Genomic DNA, 21,665 nt, shown 5'->3' on the forward strand with positions numbered 1-21,665 from the left:
GGGAGGCGTCCTCAGTCAGCGGTGAAGGGTCGAACCAGTATAGAGGACGCAATCAGGGTAATTGGACACGACTAGATTAGGGAAGAAAAATGGGGGGGGGGGGTCCTAATAAATAAATAAATAAATAAATAAATAAAATAAATAAATGTCTAATGAGACTGAATAACACACAGCAAAGGATCTGAGCTCATTCCTCTAAAAATAATCTTACCAGCTTGTGGACTGTCCTTTTCAGCTCATTCTACAGGTCAGAGAACTGGGATGGCCATCACAAAACCTTGATTTTGGGGTCAGTGGACTGGGGTCAGGCAGGACAGAGGCTCAGTGGGTAGCACTGTCACCTCACAGCAAGAAGGTCCTGGGTTCAGTCCCCAGGTGGGGTGATCGGGGGCTTTTGTGTGAAGTTTGCATGTTCTCCTCATGTCTGTGTGGGTTTCCTCCAAGAGCTCTGGTTTCCTCCCACAGCCCAAAGACATGTAGCTCATTGCACAGATCAGAGGACTTGGATGGCCATCACAAAACCTTGATTTTGGGGTCGTTGAACTGGGGTCAGTTGTTGAACTTTTGCCCCCATAATGCTGTTGGGTTTTATGACTTTGTATAAGAAATAAACAGTCCCTGGTGGAGTCTACATACAGTGACAGACAAAAGGGAAGTAAAATATTGAGACCATGGAATACGATGATCTATAAAGATGTCAGCTAGTTTTTTCCCCGCTGATCCTTCTTTCTTGGATTTCCTCTTGCAATGTCAGAGGTTATGAACCTGGTAATAATTCACACGTTACAAATAAATAGAGACAAGCCTGTGTTTGTTTATTTATAATAGAAAAATACAGAACCATCATTCTTAACATTTCTGACCAGGGTCAATTATTATACTTTAGTGTAAATGAATGAATTGAGTCCGTTCTACTAGTGGGTGGCATGGTGGCTCAGTGGGTAGCACTGTCCCCTCACAGCAAGAAGGTCCTAGATCCTGGGTCCTTTTTGTGTGGAGTTTGCATGTTCTCCTTGTGTCTGTGTGGGTTTCCTCCGAAAGCTCCGGTTTCCTACCATGGTCCAAAGACATGCAAGTGAGATGAATTGGAGATACAAAATTGTCCATGACTGTGTTTGACATTAAACTTGTAAACTGATGAATCTTGTGTATCGAGTAACTACTGTTTCTGTCATGAATGTAACCAAAGTGTGTAAATGACGTTAAAATCCTAATAAATAAGTAATAAATACTGTGAAATGTTTCCAGGTCAGAGGACTGGGATGGCCATAACAACACCCTGATTTTAGGGTCACTGGACTGGGGGGACCCCATAATGCTGTTGGTTTTTATGCCTTTGTATAAGAAATACATGGTCCTTGGTGGAGTCTACATACAGTGACAGACAAAAGGGATGTAAAATATTGAGACCATGGAATACGATGGATGACCATATGGATTTAAATTCATATATACAGATATAATTAAGATGTCAGATATAGCCTTTTCGTCACTGATCCTTCTTTCTTGGATTTCCCCTTGCAATGTCAGAGGTTATGAACCTGGTAATAACTCACACGTTACAAATAAATAGAGACAAGCCTGTGTCTATTTATTTGTAATGGCAATGTTGCTTAGCGGGTAGCACTGTCGCCTCACAGCAATAAGGTCCTGGGTTTGATTTCCAGGTGGGTCCGGGTCCTTTCTGTGTGGAGTTTGCATGTTCTCCTTGTGTCTGTGTGGGTTTCCTTCGAGCTCCCCAGTTTCCTCCCACGGTCCAAAGACATGCAAGTGAGGTGAATTGGAGATACAAAACTAGATACTAGGTTAGATCCCCAGGTGAAGCAATCTGGGTCCCTTCTGTGTGCATGTTCTCCTTGTGTCCGTGGGTTTCCTCCAGGAGCTCAAGGTCCAAGTGAGGTTAACTGGAGATACAAAATTGTCATTGTGTAACGAGTAATTACCGTGTCTGTCATGAATGTAACCAAAGTGTGTAAAACATGACGTTAAAATCCTAATAAATAATACAATTAATTATATATCTTGGATGTCCCCATGCAATGCCAACCTGGTATGAACCTGGTAGTAACTCACACGTTACAAATAAATGGAGACACACCTGTGTGTTAATTTATAATGGAAAAAATACAGATCTATTATTTTTAACATTTACAACAGGGGAGAGTATTATAATTTAATGTAAATAAATGAATGAATTGAGTCCGTTCTACTAGTGGGTGGCACGGTGGCTCAGTGGGTAGCACTGTCCCCTCACAGCAAGAAGGTCCTAGGTTCGATCCCCAGGTGAGGCGGTCTGGGTCCTTTCTGTGTGGAGTTTGCATGTTCTCCTTGTGTCTGCGTGGGTTTCCTCCGGGAGCTCCGGTTTCCTCCCACAGTCCAAAGACATGTAAGTGGTGAATTGGAGATACAAAATTGTCATTGTGTAACGAGTAATTACTGTGTCTGTCATGAATGTAACTAAAGTGTGTAAAACATGACGTTAAAATCTTAATAAATAAATTAATTATATATCTTGGATGTGTCCATGCAATGCCAGAGGTTATGAACCTGGTAGTAACTCACACGTTACAAATAAATAGAGACACACCTGTGTGTATTTATTTATAATGGAAGAAATACAGATCTATTATTTTTAACATTTACAACAGGGGAGAGTATTATAATTTAATGTAAATAAATGAATGAATTGAGTCCGTTCTACTAGTGGGTGGCCTGGTGGCTCAGTGGGTACCACTGTCGCCTCACAGCAAGAAGGTCCTGGTTTTGATCCCAAGGTGAGGCGGTCTGGGTCCTTTCTGTGTGGAGTTTGCATGTTCTCCTTGTGTCTGCGTGGGTTTCCTCCGGGAGCTCCGGTTTCCTCTCATGGTCCAAAGACATGCAGGTGAGATAAATTGGAGATACAAAATTGTCGTTGTGTAACAAGTAATGTACAGTACAGTGTCTGTCATGAATGTAACCAAAGTGTGTAAAACATGACGTTAAAATCCTAATAAATAATACAATTAATTATATATCTTGGATGTCCCATGCAATGCCAACCTGGTATGAACCTGGTAATAACTCACACGTTACAAATAAATAGAGACACGCCTGTGCTTGGGGGGTTCTTGGTCATAGAAACTTGTGGTGATCAGGGATGTTGGGTTGCTGTCATTCTGCCTCTCTTGACCGATCACTCAGGTTTGATGACGGTGGGCAGGTGGGCGCTGATGTCCTATGAAAGCCTTCATGACCTTGTTATCTGCTCGCTCTCCCTTTAAGTTATGCTGTATTAATTAGGGCTGCTGGAGTCTAAAACTCTCTGTAAAACTTTCTCAAATCTTTCTCAACTCGCATTTTACATTTTTATCTACAGTTTCTGTTGTTTTACCCCGAGGTCCTTCTGACGGAAACCCGTTTACCTGCCCGAGGTTAAGAAATCAAGTCGAGACTGCCGTGCCAACAATACTGCTCCTGCTGGGTGTGACGGTACCCTGGCGTGTTTGCACCAAGAATGTCAGGAACTCACTACAGACTTTATTACAGACTGGACTGCATAATAACTCTATTTATTATTGCTAGTTATAACTTTTAGTTCATTTTAATTCTGTGTTTGTATGATTTGTGTAAATCTTATTCATTTAAAGTATCCTCCAGACCACCCAAGAAGGATGGGGGCCCTGCTGAGTCTGGTTCCTCTCAAGGTTTCTTCCTGTAATTTTAAGGGAGTTTTTCCTTGCCACAGTCGCCCTCGGCTTGCTCAACAGGGGTTTTTGTATCTGTTGGTCCTGGATTTTGTGATGTTGCTTTGAGACAAATAAAAGGCTATTGTAAAAAGCGCTATATAAATAAATTTGACTTGACTTGAATGTGTGTATTTATTTAAAATGGAAAAAATACAGATCTATTATTTTTAACATTTACAAGCAGGGGAGATTATTATAATTTAATGTAAATAAATGAATGAATTGAGTCAGTCTACCAGCACCGGTCAGTATCGGCTCCACTCACCTGGATAAAAACATTCCGGCTTTAGGACCCAGGAAGCGCGATTTTGCTCTCCAGCTGCTGCGGACGGGGGAACGGACGATGAGGGAGGATCGCGGCGAGAAGCCCAAAATTCACGCTGCCTTTCGATCCCCTGCCAGATCTCCGTGTCGATCCGAAACGAGCGCTGCACACACACCGATCCAGTTTCACGATCCACTTTGTCAACACCTCCCGTTGAAAGGCGTAGGACAGACGGTCGGGCCGTTTAGGTAAAGTGAGGTAAGGCGGCGCGGCACCATGCGATTAACAAAGGCGCTACTGGCGAGCGGGGGGCATTAAAGGGGGCACCACGAAACGCCATGCACTGTTACTGCCAACTCCGGAAACTTTACAGCCTGCGAGAGTGCACGCGAGTCCCGGTTAGCTCTAACACTCAGTGTATTATGTAGGAATCGTGTCTAACGCTTGTCTAACAGTCTTGCAAACTAAGGTCTGTCGTCACTGTGAAATTTGCTGGCGGCTAATGATAGCTAATGGTCACTCATCTGCAGCCGTTAGTGGATTGGGACACGCCGTGTCGTGGGTTTTTAGGCCTCCAGGAGCGATGAGAGCGAGCGTGTGTGCTCCACGAGGTCAGTGTGTGTTTAATTAAGGCTACTTTGGCGTGCTTTGCTCACTGTGGGGATGTTTTGCATCCTCGTAACCTGTCACCCGCGAACGTGGGTCTGTGGTGCGTGTAGCGGTCCCGCACCGTCCCGTATCCCGCCTATGAGCACAATACGCTTCTCCTCACACGTCTCCTCTGTCATGTTCATGCCTCTTGGAATAGAATGCCTTTATTTGTCATATATACATATACACACGTACAGTTAGAGTTAGGGGCCTTGCTCAAGGGCCCAACAGTGACTGCATGTCAGAGCTGGGATTAAAACTCTCAACCTTTGAGTAGATAGCCCAAAGCTGTACCCACTAGGCTACCAGTGTCCCTACCCTTAATACGGCTCTTTCCTTGTGTTTACCTACTTAAATCTGGCCCGGGTTATTGGTTAAGGCTTTATTAGACCAGGTCTGATTATCAATTCACGATTCATGGAAAGGATATTTCTAGCGTGGCTCGGTGGGTAGCAATGTCGCCTCACAGCAAGAAGGTCCTAGTTCTTTCTGTGTGCAGTTTGCATGTTCTCCCCGTGTCCTGCTTCGACATCTTGTAAAAAAAAAAAAAAAAAAACTGAAGCCCTGAGCATTAACAAGACTTTTCCTTGTGTTTATCGACTTAAATCGGGCCCGGGTTATTGGTTTAGGCTTTATGTCCAGATTTGGATCCTAGGTTCCCAAAATTGAGACATCAAGATGAATCTTGAACTAATTTTAAATAGTAAACAATTCCCTTCCAATATTTAAAGCACAAATTTTGGAGTGGATTTACCACATAAAACACTCAATATCTTGTTAAAAAAACCTGAAGCCCTGAGCCTTAACAAGGCTAAGATTTTATTAGACCAGGTCTGATTATCTCACAGCAAAAAGGTCCTGTGTTCGATCCCCAGGTGCGGCGGTCTGGGTGCTTTCTGTGTGCATGTTCTCCCCATGTCCCGCTTCTAATGGCTTTTTCCTTGTGTTTACCGACTTAAATCGGGCCCGGGTTAGTGGTTTAGCCTTAATGTCCAGGTTTGGGTCCGAGGTTCCCAAAATTGAGACATCTAAATGAATCTTGAACTCCTTTTAAATAGTAAACAATTCCCTTCCAATATTTAAAGCGCAAATTTTGGAGTGGACTTACCACGGAAAACACTCAATATCTTGTCAAAATAACCTTAACAAGGCTGTGTGTCCATAAATTCAGTGTGAGATTTTATTAGACCAGGTCCGATTATCAATTCACGATTCATGGCAGAATATTTCTAGTGTGGCTCGGTGGGTAGCACTGTCGCCTCACAGCAAAAAGGTCCTGGGTTCGATCCCCAGGTAGGGCGGTCTGGGTCCTTTCTCTGTGGAGTTTGCATGTTCTCCCCATGTCCCGCTTCTAATGGCTTTTTCCTTGTGTTTACTGACTTAAATCGGGCCCGGGTTAGTGGTTTAGCCTTTATGTCCAGGTTTGGATCCTAGGTTCCCAAAACTGAGATAAATCTTGAACTCATTTTAAATAGTAAACAATTCCCTTACAATATTTAAAGCACAAATTTCTTAGTGGACTTACCACATAAAACACTCGAAATCTTGTAAAAAAACTGAAAGCCCTGATCCTTAACAAGGCTTTGTGTCCATAAATGTATTTATTTATTTATTAGGATTTTAACGTCATGTTTTACACACTTTAGTTACATTAATGACAGAAACAGTAGTTACTTTTTACACAAGATTCATGTCAAATACAGTCATGGTCAATTTTGGATCTTTAACTCACCTCACTTGCATGTTTTTGGACTGTGGGAGGAAACCGGAGCTTCTGGAGGAAACCCACGCAGACACAAGGAGAACATGCGAACCCCTACCTGGGGATCAAACCCAGAACCTTCTTGCTGTGAGGAGACAGTGCTACCCACTGAGCCACCATGCCACCCATCTGTAAAAATCACAGTGAGATTTTATTAGACCAGGTCAGATTATCAATTCACGATTCATGGCAGGATATGTCTAGTGTGTGTATATCTCTCATCAGCAGGCGTTCCGGAGGAATGCGCTGTTGATCCAAGTCGTGAGACTGTATAGTTCGAAGGGTGGGGGTGTTGTTTGAAAACAGGCCTGTTTACCCCAAAGAAATTGTTTATTCTTTGTTTGTTTGTTTGCACCATACCTTTTGTTTCTTGTATCATACTAAAATTGTGGACTGTTTGTTCTTTGCTATGTTACGCAACATTTACAAATATTTACTTTGTAAACTTTACATTTGGAGGATATTTTTACTTTCAGGGTTTTATTTGCCATTGTAAACTTATAAAACAACTGTGTTCTATCTAAATAAAAATAAACCGAATCAGGATTTAATTTCAACTTCTAAATTAATGTAGTAAATTCTCAGCAGGGCAGGTTAGGAGTCGTAATGTATTTTCATTAATAAGGATAAGTACAAGTTAATTGCTGTTAATTCACTATGCAAGGGTCACATTTTAGTTGTCAGAAAATAAAGTAGGTTCATGCAAACTAACAAACTCACTGTCTTGGCTGCCGTGGCCAGCTGTTAGATAGATAGCTATCTGACTGACTAAACAAGACACACAACTGTGTTTGGAGTAGGAAATAAGTGTAAGGGCCCCTTAAAACAATATAGGGACCACATGACACATTACTCAGTGTGAGCACGGCTTACACTAATTAGATAGTCTGCTGTCTATCCTGAGTGGTATGTATTTAAATGTGTTGCGTTGTTGTGACTGGGCTCACACATTTGCACTTATGAGCTTCAAAATAAGGCATTGTCTTAAAGCTTTTCATCATTTTACTTTACAGGTCAATATGTTAAGCTATGTTTTTGTTAAACACTGACCATCAGGTAGTCTTATAGCACAAGTTTCTAACATACGGCCCATGGCACACAGCTGCACTTTTTTACTTCTAGCACAGTATTACTATATGGTCTGTATTTAGGGTTTGCAAGACCACCTTTTTCGTTGTTAGAACCAAGCGCCAACAATAATAATTAAATTATTACTCAGGTGTCACTCATTAGTTTTCATTATTTGTTTTCATCTGTAGATTTTTTGTACAGATGTGTTGAATCATTTTAACATAACTCATCAACACCATCTATTCAGTTCGTTGGCTCAATCATCATGCTGTCCTTGTGATGCACTTAAACAGTCTATGAATAATATAGTTTATAAAACATAAAGGTGTAGCCATTAGACGGAAGACAAAGCTGTGTTTTTGTAAAGTCTTCCACGTATTGTGTTCTCCCAACAAACACAGGCTTAACTAAGCTGAGTCTTCAGCACACTGTTAAAAGTTGTTGTTAAGTCACACAGTGTCTGACCAAAGCCCAGTGCTCTCTGTGTAAACATAAAAGGGGAAAAATATACCAGGAAGAGGAAGGCTGAGAGCATTAGACCAGTTGTACCTAGGGGTGGGTGACAAACTTGATAATATATTTAATAATTATATTATATTGATATACATTTTCAGCATTTAGCAGACGCTTGTATCCAAAGCGACTTACATTATACAGTCTGAGCAATTAAGGGTTAAGGGCCTTGCTCAAGGGCCCAACAGTGGCAACCTGGCAGTGGTGGGGTTCGAACCAGCAACCTTCTGCTTACTAGTCCAGTACCTTAACCGCTAAGCTACAAATGCCCCGTATCATATACCATGATACCAAGTAATATTGCATTAGGTTACACAGATGTGACTGTAATAAACTGTTAATGTTGTTCAATTTGTAGCTGTAGCCTATCAAAAATGATGATTTAATTATTATGCTTAATTGTTTTTGTGGTTCTGTTTACCACTGTTGGACTTACTGGTTGGAAGTAAGATTGCACACCATTATAGAAATCTTACAAAATCTGAAAGTTCATCTCATAAATCTAGATAATCTAGATAAATATGACATCATATTTTAAATTATTTCTTCTAATTAGTAATTATCAAGACATTACCACCTTTTGGCTAACCACATCACAGAGCTTGTATTAAGCTTGCCATGACGTACACTACCCATGCAGTATTGTCGATCACCATTTGAGACTTTGAGTCATGAATAACAGCTGTATTTGTCTCTAGATGTGTTATTAGTTGTAGCCTTTGGGGAATGATGTGTCCAAATGGTTTTTCAGAGTTAAGCATCATTGTGAGGTTCTGAGTTTGGGCAAAGGCGACTGAAAAGCCTATCTTTTGTTTGTTTGTTTATTAGGATTTTAATGTCATGTTTTACTAACTTAAAATTACTAACTTACTAATCACGTGCTGATAATGGTTCAATGATTATCATAATGAACTTCTGAAGTTTAATGGTGTTACCTTATATATTAGGACTAAACAAGCGGTGCCTGAATTTAATGAGTATATTGGCTTTTGAAAGTATATTGGGATTTGAAAGCAATACATAGTGTAGATCTGTTTTATATGCAGCTTATAATGCTTTTGTTTTGTGGTTACATTGTAACGTTGTTTTCAATGGTGAGAGACTGGTGCAGCTTTTAGTGTTGGTGCTCCACAGTTCCTCCAACCCAAGTTCAGCCAATGCCTCTAATTACTGTCTGGAGTGTGCCATGTTTTCTCCATGTTCGTGGGCTTTCCTCCTTTAGATTCACCTTAGTTGTGAGTGAATGTGAATGACTGAATGTTGAATGCACTGCAATGGACTGGTACACCATACAGGATATATTCCTGCCTTGTGCTCATTGTTTCTATTCAGGTTCGGATCAATTACCACCCAGACCAGGATAACGTGGTTATTAAAATTAAAGATTGAATTATCTCTGTTGTTAAAGCCATTTTAAAAAATACATTACATAATTTAAATAGCTATGGATAATGTCTGCTTGTCCTGGTATCATTGCAAATTGATAATGTCCTACACAAGCCACAACCTATCGTGCTGCCACATGGCCCTTAAACCCAGAGTGACTGTCACTAGAGTTGTTAGTGAAAGTTAGTAATAAATGGCAGGTACAGAAGCTTAATGTATGTGGGTCCTGTGACTGAAATATAGAGCGTATAGAGTTGTTCATTATGAGATTCATTGTTGTTGGTTACTTTCTTTGAACATGCTCAGTAAGAGTGAATATTTTGTATTCCAATCAGAATATACAGGAAGGTGGTACATAGGGGTAAACATTGCTCTCATCAAGGTCCATTTGTTCACTGTCAATTAAACATTTTAAATGTTGAATCATTCTCTATTCTTCAATAAGGACAAAACCCAGCTCATTTCAAATTTGTCAAACATTGTGAATTTACATTACAGCTTATACTCCATGAGTGAAGTCTTAAGCGTATTGTACCTTGCTGGAATTTTACTTACACCTGTATTGAAAACCCTATCACGGATAGTAACATATGTGAGGTGAATTGGAAAAACAAAAGTGAGGTGAATTGGAAAAACAAAATTGTCTATGACTGTGTTCAATATAACCGCGTAATGAGTAACTACCTGTCCTGTCATGAATGTAACCAAAGCATGTAAAACATGACGTTAAAATCCTAATAAACAAACAACAAACAAACTTTTTCTTACTGCATGTCAATGTAAAGGCAAAACTGGACTGGACATTACCTGATTTTCAAACTCTTTTTGGTTCGTCTTGACCAGTCAAAATAAAAATAAAGATCGATAGCCACTGGCTGACTGACTTTATTGGTCACTTGCTACCAGCAATCCAGACAGCATCCGGGTCAACATTTTATCTTTATTTTTCCCTGTTGTTTTACTTCTTCACAAAGACTTTTGTTGAGTATTTACTCATATTAAACGTAGTGAATGTTTATGGATTTTCATTGAAGCTGTAATGAACACACATGTAGAGATGTTGTTTTAAGTGGTATAACCTGTATACAATAAATATAAAAGTTAAAATAGAAGAAAAGTAGGCTAGAGAAGCTAGGAAGCACAGTATGGAAAACCGTGACAGTCGGGTTATTTCTGTTTGTTGGTTTGACATTGATCCTGAGAAATAAATGAATGATCGTTGGTTGTGGTTTTTGAAACAGTGGGAAAACCTGTATACAATTTATATAAAAGTTAAAATAGCTAGGTAGCTAAGAGCACTGTATGGAAAACCACGATAGTCAATTTATTTATTTATTTTTCGGTTTGACATTGATCCTGAGAAATAAACGAACGACCGTTGGTTGTGGTTTTTGAAGCAGTGGGAAAACCTATATACATTTTATATGAAAGTTAAAATTGAAGAAACCTAGGTTAGAGAAGCTAGGTAACTAGGAGCACTGTATGGAAAACTGTGACAGTCAGGTTATTTCTGTTTTTTGGTTTGACATTGAGCCTGAGAAATAAATGATTGACCGTTGGTTGTGGTAAAAAAAAAAAAAACCTGTATACAATTTATATAAAATTTAAAATGGAAGAAACCTAGGCTAGAGAAGCTAGGTAACTAAGAGCACTGTACGGAAAACCAAGATAGTCAATTTATTTGTTTATTTTGTCAGGTTGACATTGATCCTGAGAAATAAACGATTGGTTGTGGTTTCTGAAACAGTGGAAAAACCTGTATACATTTAATATAAAAATTGTTAAAATTAAAGAGACGTAGGCTAGAGAAGCTAAGAGCACTGTACGGAAAACCGTGACAGTCACGTTATTTCTGTTTATCGGTTTGACATTGATCCTGAGAAACGAACGACCGTTGGTTGTGGTTTCTGAAACAGTGGGAAAACCTGTTATTTATAATGAGAACTGGTAAACGAGTGGAAATACTGAGGGTGGCATGTGTTAACTGGTGTTTAATGGTGTGTCGGGAATGTGTGCAATTCGGTAGCAAGGTTGAGCTCGTGTGTTTGCTGGTAGTTCATCACAGCTCAGTACGTTCAACTCTTTGTGGCCGTTACTTGACAAACGTGTCCGGTCATTTCTGAGGAATTGTTCGGACACTTGCGTGTACGTTTATACTCCTGAAACCTTGCAGTCACAATGCTTGTGTAAAAAAGCACCGTATTAATACACAGGCGGTATATTTTCACTTTGTTACTTGGGGAAGGCATTTCCAGTTTAGCGCACTGTTGCGAACCCCTTTCCCCTTGAGCGGCTGGACTGAAGCGGTGCATGCTGGTACCTGCAGTCCCCGCTCCTCCCTTATCGGGGCCGACAGCGTCAGGGCGGGGTTTCGGAACACTACATCTCCCATAGTAGAAGTCCCTTCTGTCTCTCCCCCCTCTCTCTCTCGCTCTCCCACCAGAGCAAAGCCTGTGAGCTACTGCACGGCTCGTCTTGGCGAACCCACCCCCCTTCACCACCATCACCACCTCGGACTTTCGGAACCGAAAATCGTCGAGATTAGTGAACAGCGAGCAGCGGGATTAAAAGGTTATCCTCTTGGTGCACGAATATCTCTTTAACGTCGCTGCAGCGGATCGGTGTTTGCATTTGACATCGTTGTGTGACTTGCTAATTATCTTTTTTAATGATTCAGTGGACGGAGGAATCGGTTCGGGGCTGTGTCATGTTCCGAGTACACCCGAGCGCTCTTGCGTATCGGGGGTATTTTCGTTCGGCGGCACTCGGCTTGTCCGTAACATTTGCGAGCACTGAGAGATAGTTGTTCCGAGGAGACTTCGCAGCGCAGTGATCTTGGACATTCGTGCTCCAGCCTAGAACACCTTGCTAAGTAAGAAACGGTTCAGTTCGTGTTATCTAACATGTGGTGTTGTTACAGCATAAGGTTCAATTTTCAGATAGCCCCGAGGACGATGTTTCCTCATCTCATGTGCTTGATAAGAGCCTCGCAATGTGCTCGGGCTTTCTGTCGGTTTATCTCGGCTGGGGAGTGCAGGCGTCCTAGTTCTACTCTCTCGTGTTCAACCAATAAACACGATCGGGCGACACGATCTGATCTGGCTTGTGTAGTTTGGTTGCAATTAGGAATTTTTAGTTTACACGACTGACTGCTGGTGCCTATCGGAAGCGATGTGTCGTTAGTTTCTCCTCCGTGTCCGTCGTGGCCACACGAGTGCATCAACAAGGCAAGGCTTTTCTTTTTAGGATAATCCCCGATCAGGAGACCTAGATCGAATGTTGTTCAGCCTCACCCTTTTGGATCGTGGTTTGTTTTTGTATTCTTTTATTTATTCTTTAGTTAGTAAGCTCGTTTAGACACACATTCCCCACTCTGGAATGGGAATCGGGGGTGTCCTTGTGTATTGTGATAATGCGATCGCGTAATTGTTCATCGATCGGTAACCCGTGCATAGTTTGAGGATTTTTAAACGTGTTTACGTGTTTATTTATTTCTTTTAAAACTGTCTTAACCGTGCTATCAGTACGACAGAACTACATTTCGTGCATCCTGCACGATAAGCGTCTCCTTTGTGTATAGGAGCTCCGGACTGCGCAGCGACTAACCAACCGGCAATGTGTGGGCTCGAAACCCCGAGCTTGTTTCCCCCCCGTTGTTTGATTTCCATCATGCAGACCATATTAAAAACAAGACCTTTAGATAGAGCGAAATAATGACCAGTTTGCATAGTTAGTGCTCTAATTTAGCAGTCTCACACGGGAGCATGCGGTGAAGGTGAGAGAGAGCTCCGGTCAGCAGAGCGCTAAAGCGGCGCTGATGAGAGCTGGTGTGGGCCGGCGCTGCGATAAACTTTACCAGTAAACACACTCCTGTCTGCTCGCCAGACGTATCTGACCTCCGACCAGAGTAGCGTGTTGACCAGACAGGCTGGGTTTTGTGTTTATAAGACCTAAGACTAGTGAGTAGTCCGTATTTTTAGGCATTTTTATCCCCTGCTTTTGGCGCTGTGTTTGGAACGCGTCGGATGCTCGTGTTTATGCTGCGCTCACCTGTTTCTGGTGGACAAGTTATCGACTTGAGGTACTTGATAAATGTTTGTTGTTTAAGCGTGTTTTACAGTAGTATATATGTATATATTTCAAGAACCACATCTAATATCATCATATACCATTGTTAATACACTTTACAGATCTAAGTGGGCCTAATTTAAATAGCCAGGTATGTCAAGTGCTGACCTAACACCAAAGTAGTAGGATAGATGCGACTGCATGCGCTTCTACAAATAAAACTAATACAATGCACATTTTCTTGTCAATAAGATGGACAAAGTACACATATTGTATGTTAAACTCACTGAATGTTCAACCCCAAATCAGAAAAAGTTAGGACAACATATTATATTTCATGTTTTGTCTTCTCAACTTCATTTCATTTAGTAATAAACATCCATTCCTGCATTTCAGTCCTGCAATACATTCCAAAGAAAGTTGGGACAGTAAAGCATTTACCACTGTGTAATGTCACCATTCCTTTTCACCACACTTGAAAGACGTTTTCGCACAGAGGATACCGAGTGATTTAGTGTTTCGGGTTTTATTTTGACCCATTCTTCCTGCAAGCACGTCTCAAGATGTGCAACAGTACGGGGTCGTCATTTCAAAATTCTCCACACATTCTCTATATGGGACAGGTCAGGACCGCAGCCATGCTTTTGTAATGTGTGCAGCATGTGGTTCTGCATTGTCTTGTTGAAAAATGCATGGACGTCCCTAGAAAAGATGACATCTTGAAGGCAGCGTATGTTGCTCTAAGATCTCAATGTACTTTTCTGCATTAAAGCTGCCATCACAGAAGTGTAAATGACCTTTGCCAAGGGCACTGATACAGCCCCATACCATGACAGACCCTGGCTTTTGGACTTGTTGCTGATAACAGTCTGGATGGTCCTTTTCATCTTTGGTCAGGACAGACAGACGGTGTCAATTTTTTTCCAAAAAAGACCTGAAATTCTGATTAATCTGATCACAATACACGTTTCCACTGTGTGATGGTCCATCCTAGATGCCTCAAAGCCCAGAAAAGTCAACGCAGCTTCTGGACATGGTTAACATAAGGCTTCTTTTTTGCACAGTAAAGTTTTAAGTGGCATTTGTGCATGTAACTCTGTATTGTAGTGTTTGCCAAAGGTTTGCCAAAGTAATCCCTCACCCATGTGGTTATATCAGCTATTGTTGAGTGGTGGTTCTTGATGCAGTGCCGTCTGAAGGATCAAAGATCACGGGCGTTCAGATTAAGCTTGCACCCTTGGCCTTTATGCACTGAAATTGCTCCTGATTCCTTGAATCGTTTAATGATATTATGCACTGTAGAGGGAGAAATATGCAAATCCCTTCCAATCTTTCTTTGCTCATCAAAGACTCAGCCTTTCCTGGATGCTGCTTTTGTACCAAACCATGATTACAATCACCTGTTTGGAATCACATCATTATTTAGTTTTTTCACCTCATTATTAGCCCTAAATTGCCCCATCCCAACTTTTTTTTGGAATGTGTTGCAGGCATGAAATGCAGGAATGCATCTTGGGTTCTGTCTGCAATCAAATAAAAGTCAAAGGAACACTGCATTTTTATTTTATTTGTATTTTCCATACTGTCCCAACTTTTTCTGATATGGGGTTGTACTCTCCCAGGTACAATTTTACATGCTAAAGGTACAAATGAGGACCCCACCACAGTCACAAGAAAATGTATGTTTTATTACTTTACTCTCTGAAAGTATAGCTTGATAGAACTTATACCCCCCCCCCCCCCCCCCCCCCCTTTTCTTAAAAGAACAAGGTCTGTTCAGTGTTGACTTTGAATGACTTTTCATATACTCATTTCTCAGATATCTTTATCAAAAGTGACCTACAGGATGGTTTATTTTGGTAGCCTAGATTTTTGGGATTAACATAATTCCTTGTACTGTTAATACTTTCCTTGGTAATATCTACACATGGCTAGACCTGCCACAATTGTAGAAATTTAATTGATAGTTATCTGTCATACCAAGAATTGGAATAACCAGTTTTTCTTTCCTTCTGTTTAGATAGTTGGCAGAGTAGTTGGATAGCTGGTAGTGTTAGTGTTGCACAACAATATGGGCTTCACAGACCTTGGTTTGATCCTTGCCTTGTCAGCAAAGGGGGTTCACATGTTTTCCAAGTGTTTGTTTTCCATTGAGTACTGCAGTTTGCTCCCACCACTAAAAGCCTACTTTTGATTGCCTTTAGATTGGAGTAGGTTAGTTGAATTGACACTGTATCCGGCTATATTTCTGATCTGCACCTACTGTTTCTGTGTTTTTAAATACACAGGTCAGGCATTATGACCGTCTTCCTAATATTGTGTTGGTCCCCCTTTTGCTGCCAAAACAGCCCTGACCCATTGAGACATGGACTCCACTAGACCCCTGAAGGTGTGCTGTGGTATCTGGCACCAAGATGTTAGCAGCAGATCCTTTAACTCCTGTAAGTTGTGAGGTTGGGCCTCCATGGATCGGACTTCATTAGACCAGGCCAACTTTTTACCTTTTCTCCATGGTCCAGTTCCGATGCTCACGTGCCCATTGTTGGCGCTTTTGGCAGTGGCCAGGGGTCAGCATGGGCACCCTGACTGGTCTTCGGCTATGCAGCCCCATACGCAACAAACTGTGATGCACTGTGTATTCTGACACCTTTCTATCACAACCAGCATTAACTTCTTCAGCAATTTGAGCTACAGTAGCTCGTCTGTTGGATCGGACCACACGGGACAGCCTTCGCTCTCCACGTGCATCAATGAGCCTTGGCTGCCCATGACCCTGTCACTGGTTTACCACTGTTCCCTCCTTGGACCACTTTTGATAGATACTGACCACTGCAGACTGGAAACACCCCGTACGAGCTGCTGTTTTGGCAATTTGGCCCTCGTCAAATGCACTCAAATCCTTACGCTTGCCCATTTTTCCTGCTTCTAACACATCACCTTTAAGGATAAAATGTTCACTTGCTGCCTAATATATCCCACCCACTAACAGGTGCCGTGATGAAGATAATCAGTGTTATTCATTTCACCTGTCAGTGGTTATAATGTTATGCCTGGTCGGTGTATATGATAACTTGCTGGTTAACAACCAAGATCATGAATGCGTTGGTGTCAAATTTTAGAATGGGTTTTACTTTTGACATTGCCCATCAATTCTTGTTTGGGATTCAGACTAAACACAGTCATGTGCTCATATAAATAGGGCTAGATATTAGTACACTTATTAGACCAAGCCACAAGCATTCAGTGGTAAAAATCTAGAAAGCCCATGTGAAAGATTGGTGTCCTGGGCGTGTTGTGTTACTGTTGTGTCCAGTGATTCTATAGAAACCGGACTATGACCAGAATGAAGTGGTGGAAAAAACAAAAAAATGAAATTAAATAAAAAAGCCTTAGGTCTTAATATTATATTTACAAGCATTTGTTTGTACAAATATATAAAATGGGTGTTTTTGTCAGGGTAAGGTAAAAAAAAAAGCTGCCATGAATAATATGATGCAGAAACACGGGTGTGGCCACAGTCAAGCAAGCCAATACAACAAAGATACACCGATCAGCCATAACATTAAAACCACCTCCTTGTTTCTACACTCACTGTCCATTTTATCAGCTCCACTTACCATGTAGGAGCACTTTGTAGTTCTACAATTACTGACTGTAGTACATCTGTTTCTCTACATGCTTTGTTAGCCCCCTTTCATGCTGTTATTCAATGGTCAGGACCCCCACAGGACCACTACAGAGCAGGTATTATTTAGGTGGTGGATCGTTCTCAGCACTGCAGTGACACTGACATGGTGGTGGTGTGTTAGTGTGTGTTGTGCTGGTATGAGTGGATCAGACACAGCAGCTCTGCTGGAGTTTTTAAATACCGTGTCCACTCACTGTCCACTCTATTGGACACTCCTACCTAGTTGGTCCACCTTGTAGATGTAAAGTCGGAGACGATCGCTCATCTATTGCTGCTGTTTGAGTTGGTCATCTTCTAGACCTTCATCAGTGGTCACAGGACACTGTTGGCTGGATATTTTTGGTTGGTGGACTATTCTCAGTCCAGCAGTGACAGTGAGGTGTTTAAAAACTCCAGCAGCATTGCTGTGTCTGATCCACTCATACCAGCACAACACACACTAACACACCACCACCATGTCAGTGTCACTGCAGTGCTGAGAACGATCCACCACTCAAATAATATCTGCTCTATAGTGGTCCTGTGGGGGTCCTGAGCATTAAGGAACAGGGTGAAAACAGGTTAAAAAGGTATGTAGAGAAACAGATGGACTACAGTCAGTAATTGTAGAACTACAAAGTGCTTCTATATGGTAAGTGGAGCTGATAAAATGGACGGTAAGTGTAGAAACAAGGAGGTGGTTTTAATGTTATGGTTGATCTGTGTATTTGGCAACAACCTGAGACCTTTAAACCCAACAGCATCGTATTTACTGTCAAGCATGCTCATAGTGGTATTATACTCCGAGGCTGTTTTCCTTTGTTTGGAACTAGTGCAATGCAAAACTGGACAGAATAATAAAAAGATGACCCTAAAGTAACCCGAAGAATAAATTCTTGTATTTTGGACGCTAGTGGGTGTTCCCACAGGACATTGACCCAAAACACACATTGAAACTGGCTTCGGAATGGTCTTTTTTTATATCGACCTCAACCCTATTGAGACTATTTTGACTGGAGTGAAAAGTCAAGCCTGTACCAAAAATTTCTGGAAAACCCGCGTTCAATTTAAGTACATTTATTATTATGTATGTGTTCACCCGTTTCCATCTCAGGACTGCCATGCCATACATATTCTTTAAAAGTCCTCTAATGCCAAGTTCACACTACACGACTTTCCAAGTTGTCAGATCGCTGTACAGTTCACACTACACAACTGGATCTCTTGCAATCGGGAGTCTTTGAAGTCATTGTGTATCTCACACTACACAATCTACCATTAGGAGGAATCTCAGACGAGTCTGTCTGGTCTCCCAAACTATGTTTTGTCACGAAAAAACACATGCGAGAAGTGACGAGGGGTTTAATGATACCACGTCCATAAATGCACGTCAACAATAAGTGAGGCCGCTCGGGTCAAAAAACACACGCTGCAACCGGAGCTGGATCTCGAGTACGTCGTATCGAATCCAGCTCTGCCTTACCGGCCGAGGCTGAGCGGCTATATGAACAATGATTGGCCTGTTGTTTAGATGGGCGGGACTAAGGTCGGAAGTGGGTCTCTCTCTGTCAGAATGGTGCGGTTACGACCTATGCTGGCTGATTAGAGGCGCCTACATGGAGATGAGGAAGGAGTGCTCTTAGGGTGTGTCTCTCCGCACGCAACGCTAGGTGGCGCAACGCGCGTCAATGTGTGGGTGGCAAGATGCATACGGCTTGCTGCTCATGTGTCGGAGGGGATGTGAGTTAGCTTCGATCTCCTCGGTCAGGGCAGGGATCGGCAGAGGCAGAGAGGATGCGTGATGCAAATTGGGCAATTGGACGAGCTAAAGGGGGAGAAAAAGGGGTGAAAAAGCATAAAGAAAAAAACTGTAAGTGAGCGATCAAAGTTGTTTGTGCGCTGATGTGCAACGTAAAAGTAAGCAGGAAAAATAAATGAATCTGAGTGGATTTGGCAACCCAACCAGCAGGGTTTTATAGTGAGTTGGAGGTTAATAAATATTATTGCAATGCATTGTTGGTATTATGGTTGGCGTGGACGATAAGATCACAAAATACTGTAAAGCTTGTGTGTGTGCCGATGTATTCTGATAGAAACTATATTATGCCCCTGTTCCACGTTTTTACACTCCTCCTCGGGATTTCCCCTCACCCCGTATCCTGCGTTCTCATTGGCTGTAGTTTGACATAGCACTCGCTGCCACTCACAACACCTTTCACACTACATGATTTTGACTTGGCGACAGGTCCAGATATTTAACATGCTAGATATTTTTCTTGAGTCGCTCCGATCGAGTCGTTGAACAGTCCACACGTAGCGATCGAGAGCCGAGTTTCGATCCCCGAGCGAACCCTGAGTGGCATCCGAGCTGCCACATGTAGCGGCGACCAGTCGGTGAGAGAAAATCAGGGTAAAAATCGTGTACTGTGAACTAGGCATGAAGGTAAGGTAGGGCTCTTACTCATGAATATGAAATATACAAAATATCAAGATGATGTTCATTATTTCATTTTTATCAGCTGCTTTATCCTGTTCAGGGTCTCGGTGGGTCCGGTTTCACCCGGAAACACTGGGCGCAAGGCAGAAATCCAGGCAGTGCTTTGGCTGTTCCCACAGACACGTTTTATCATGTCTGTGTAGACCAGGGGTGGGCAATTAAATTTTCCAAGGGGCCACATAAGAAACTGGGACTGTTGTGGAGGGCCGGACCAATAAGGTGAACTTAATTCTGCTCAATATTAATTTTATCTCTTTATAAAAAGCAGTAAATTGTACAGTTCTGATAATCTGTTACTGTTGAGATGTTACAATCAGAAGAAGTAGGCAGAGTAAAAACATCAACCTTCACTATTTAATCAACTAATTTTTCAAAAAAGTTTTTAAACTTTACACTATTTGGTTTGGAGTCTAATTACCTCATTTGCTGTTTTTCAGTCCTTTGTTATTGTTGGATATTCTTTTTAAAATCACAAAGCTGGTCCTGACTGCTTCATTTCTGGATGTGTTAAACTTTATAAAAAGTCCTTGATGCTTTTGCAGTTTAGTTAGCGCAGCTTCAGGTGTGACGCTCCGCATCGTTCATGTTGTTGTATTTCTCTGTTTAATACCGTAACAGCGATTTAAAGCCTAAATTGTGATCCTTAACCAGCGTTACATCTGACTTCAGTGAATAAATACTAAAGAAGTTCATGTCTTGTTAAAAACTCGACCGTCAATCACACTCAGTTCTGTTACGGCATTACGGTGAAGCCCGATACACTCGCACACACGTAAAGCGAAACTTAAAGAAATTTAAAGACATAGCGCTCCTGTCAAAAACAATCCTGTTATATTGTATGTGTGATGTACATTTATTTACGTCTGATTTTTAATTGCCACGGACCTCATGCGGGCCGGTTGGAGATGTGGCCCGCGGGCCGTACGATGCCCAGGTCTGGTGTAGACCCTCAGCTGGCAAATAGCACAGCTGAGATCTGTACCTACACCCCAGTAGCTGTGGGCTGTCGTGATAGTCTGTTTATGTTTGTGCTGTACTCAGGTCCTTTTTTCACGAGTTCAAAAGTTTATACTATATGTTTCAGTGTAATCAGAATTTTATTAAACATTCTGACACTTTCTGGTTTGTGTCAGTATATTATAAACAGTATATTATAAACAAATCAGTTAGGGTTGTGGAGTTTACCTAATTAGATTATCCTCATTCAGCACTGTGTTAATACTTAATTCTGTGCTGCAGGATCAAAAAATATTAACACGTGTTTTAACCCCTTTAGGAAGGTCAGGCCTGTTTCAGTTTTTGTTGTAACGTGACTTAATGTGGCTGACAGACAGACGTCTCACTCACAGTTACATTTCTCAGTGGCAAAATCTACATATGATCTGTTTTCTAATCAAAGTAAATAAACCGAACACCTTTACAGTAGCTGATGTCTTCAGGAAACACAACAGTGCCTTGGGAAATAGAAGTGTCACAATAGTCAGTGTCCTGCGCAGGTTTAGGGACCTAGGTTCCATTCAGTTGCTACTCCGCTGGAGTGAAGTAATAAACAGGGCTACACGATGGGCAGTATTGTTGCCTCACAGCAAGAAGGTTCTGCGTCCCGGGTCCTTTCTGTGTGGCTTTTGCATGGGTTTCCTCCAGGAGCTCCGGTTTCCTCCCACAGTCCAAATACATGCAGTCAGCTCAATTGAAGCTACTATAATTGCCCTATATGTAAGTGTGTGTGTGTGTGTGTGTGTGTGTGTGCGTGCGCCCTGTGATGGACTAGCAATCTGTCCGGGACATTTCCTACCTCTCATACAATTTACCCTATAGGATAAAGCGAGGGTAAAACAGTCAGTCAATGAATGAAGTAATAAATGGGGACGAAGTGGACAAGCACCCTTGGTGAAATGTATTAGTGTGCTGTGTTGAATTAAAAACTGCATGTTCTGTTGGCGGCACATTGGGTAACGATGTAGCAAAAGGGTCTGGGCCTGGTTCCTGTGTCCTTTCTGTGTGGAGTTTGCATGTTCTCCCTGTGTCTGTGTGGGTTTCCTCCAGTAGCTTTGATTTCC

At 41.7% G+C, this 21,665-nt stretch overlaps 1 protein-coding gene across 2 annotated transcripts in view; it reads left to right on the forward strand.

The window, feature by feature from the left end:
* The first annotated feature begins 3,996 nt into the window (after nucleotides 1-3,996).
* bcorl1 (BCL6 corepressor-like 1) overlaps nucleotides 3,997-21,665 on the forward strand; it is a 58,478-nt gene continuing 40,809 nt past the window's right edge. For both annotated transcript variants that reach the window (XM_063000551.1, XM_063000553.1), the window contains exon 1: nucleotides 3,997-4,248. The gene's annotated coding sequence lies outside the window, so the exon portion shown is untranslated. The remainder of the gene's footprint in view (nucleotides 4,249-21,665) is intronic.

Source organism: Trichomycterus rosablanca, chromosome 8 (assembly GCF_030014385.1).
Source record: "Trichomycterus rosablanca isolate fTriRos1 chromosome 8, fTriRos1.hap1, whole genome shotgun sequence".
NCBI lineage: Eukaryota > Metazoa > Chordata > Actinopteri > Siluriformes > Trichomycteridae > Trichomycterus > Trichomycterus rosablanca.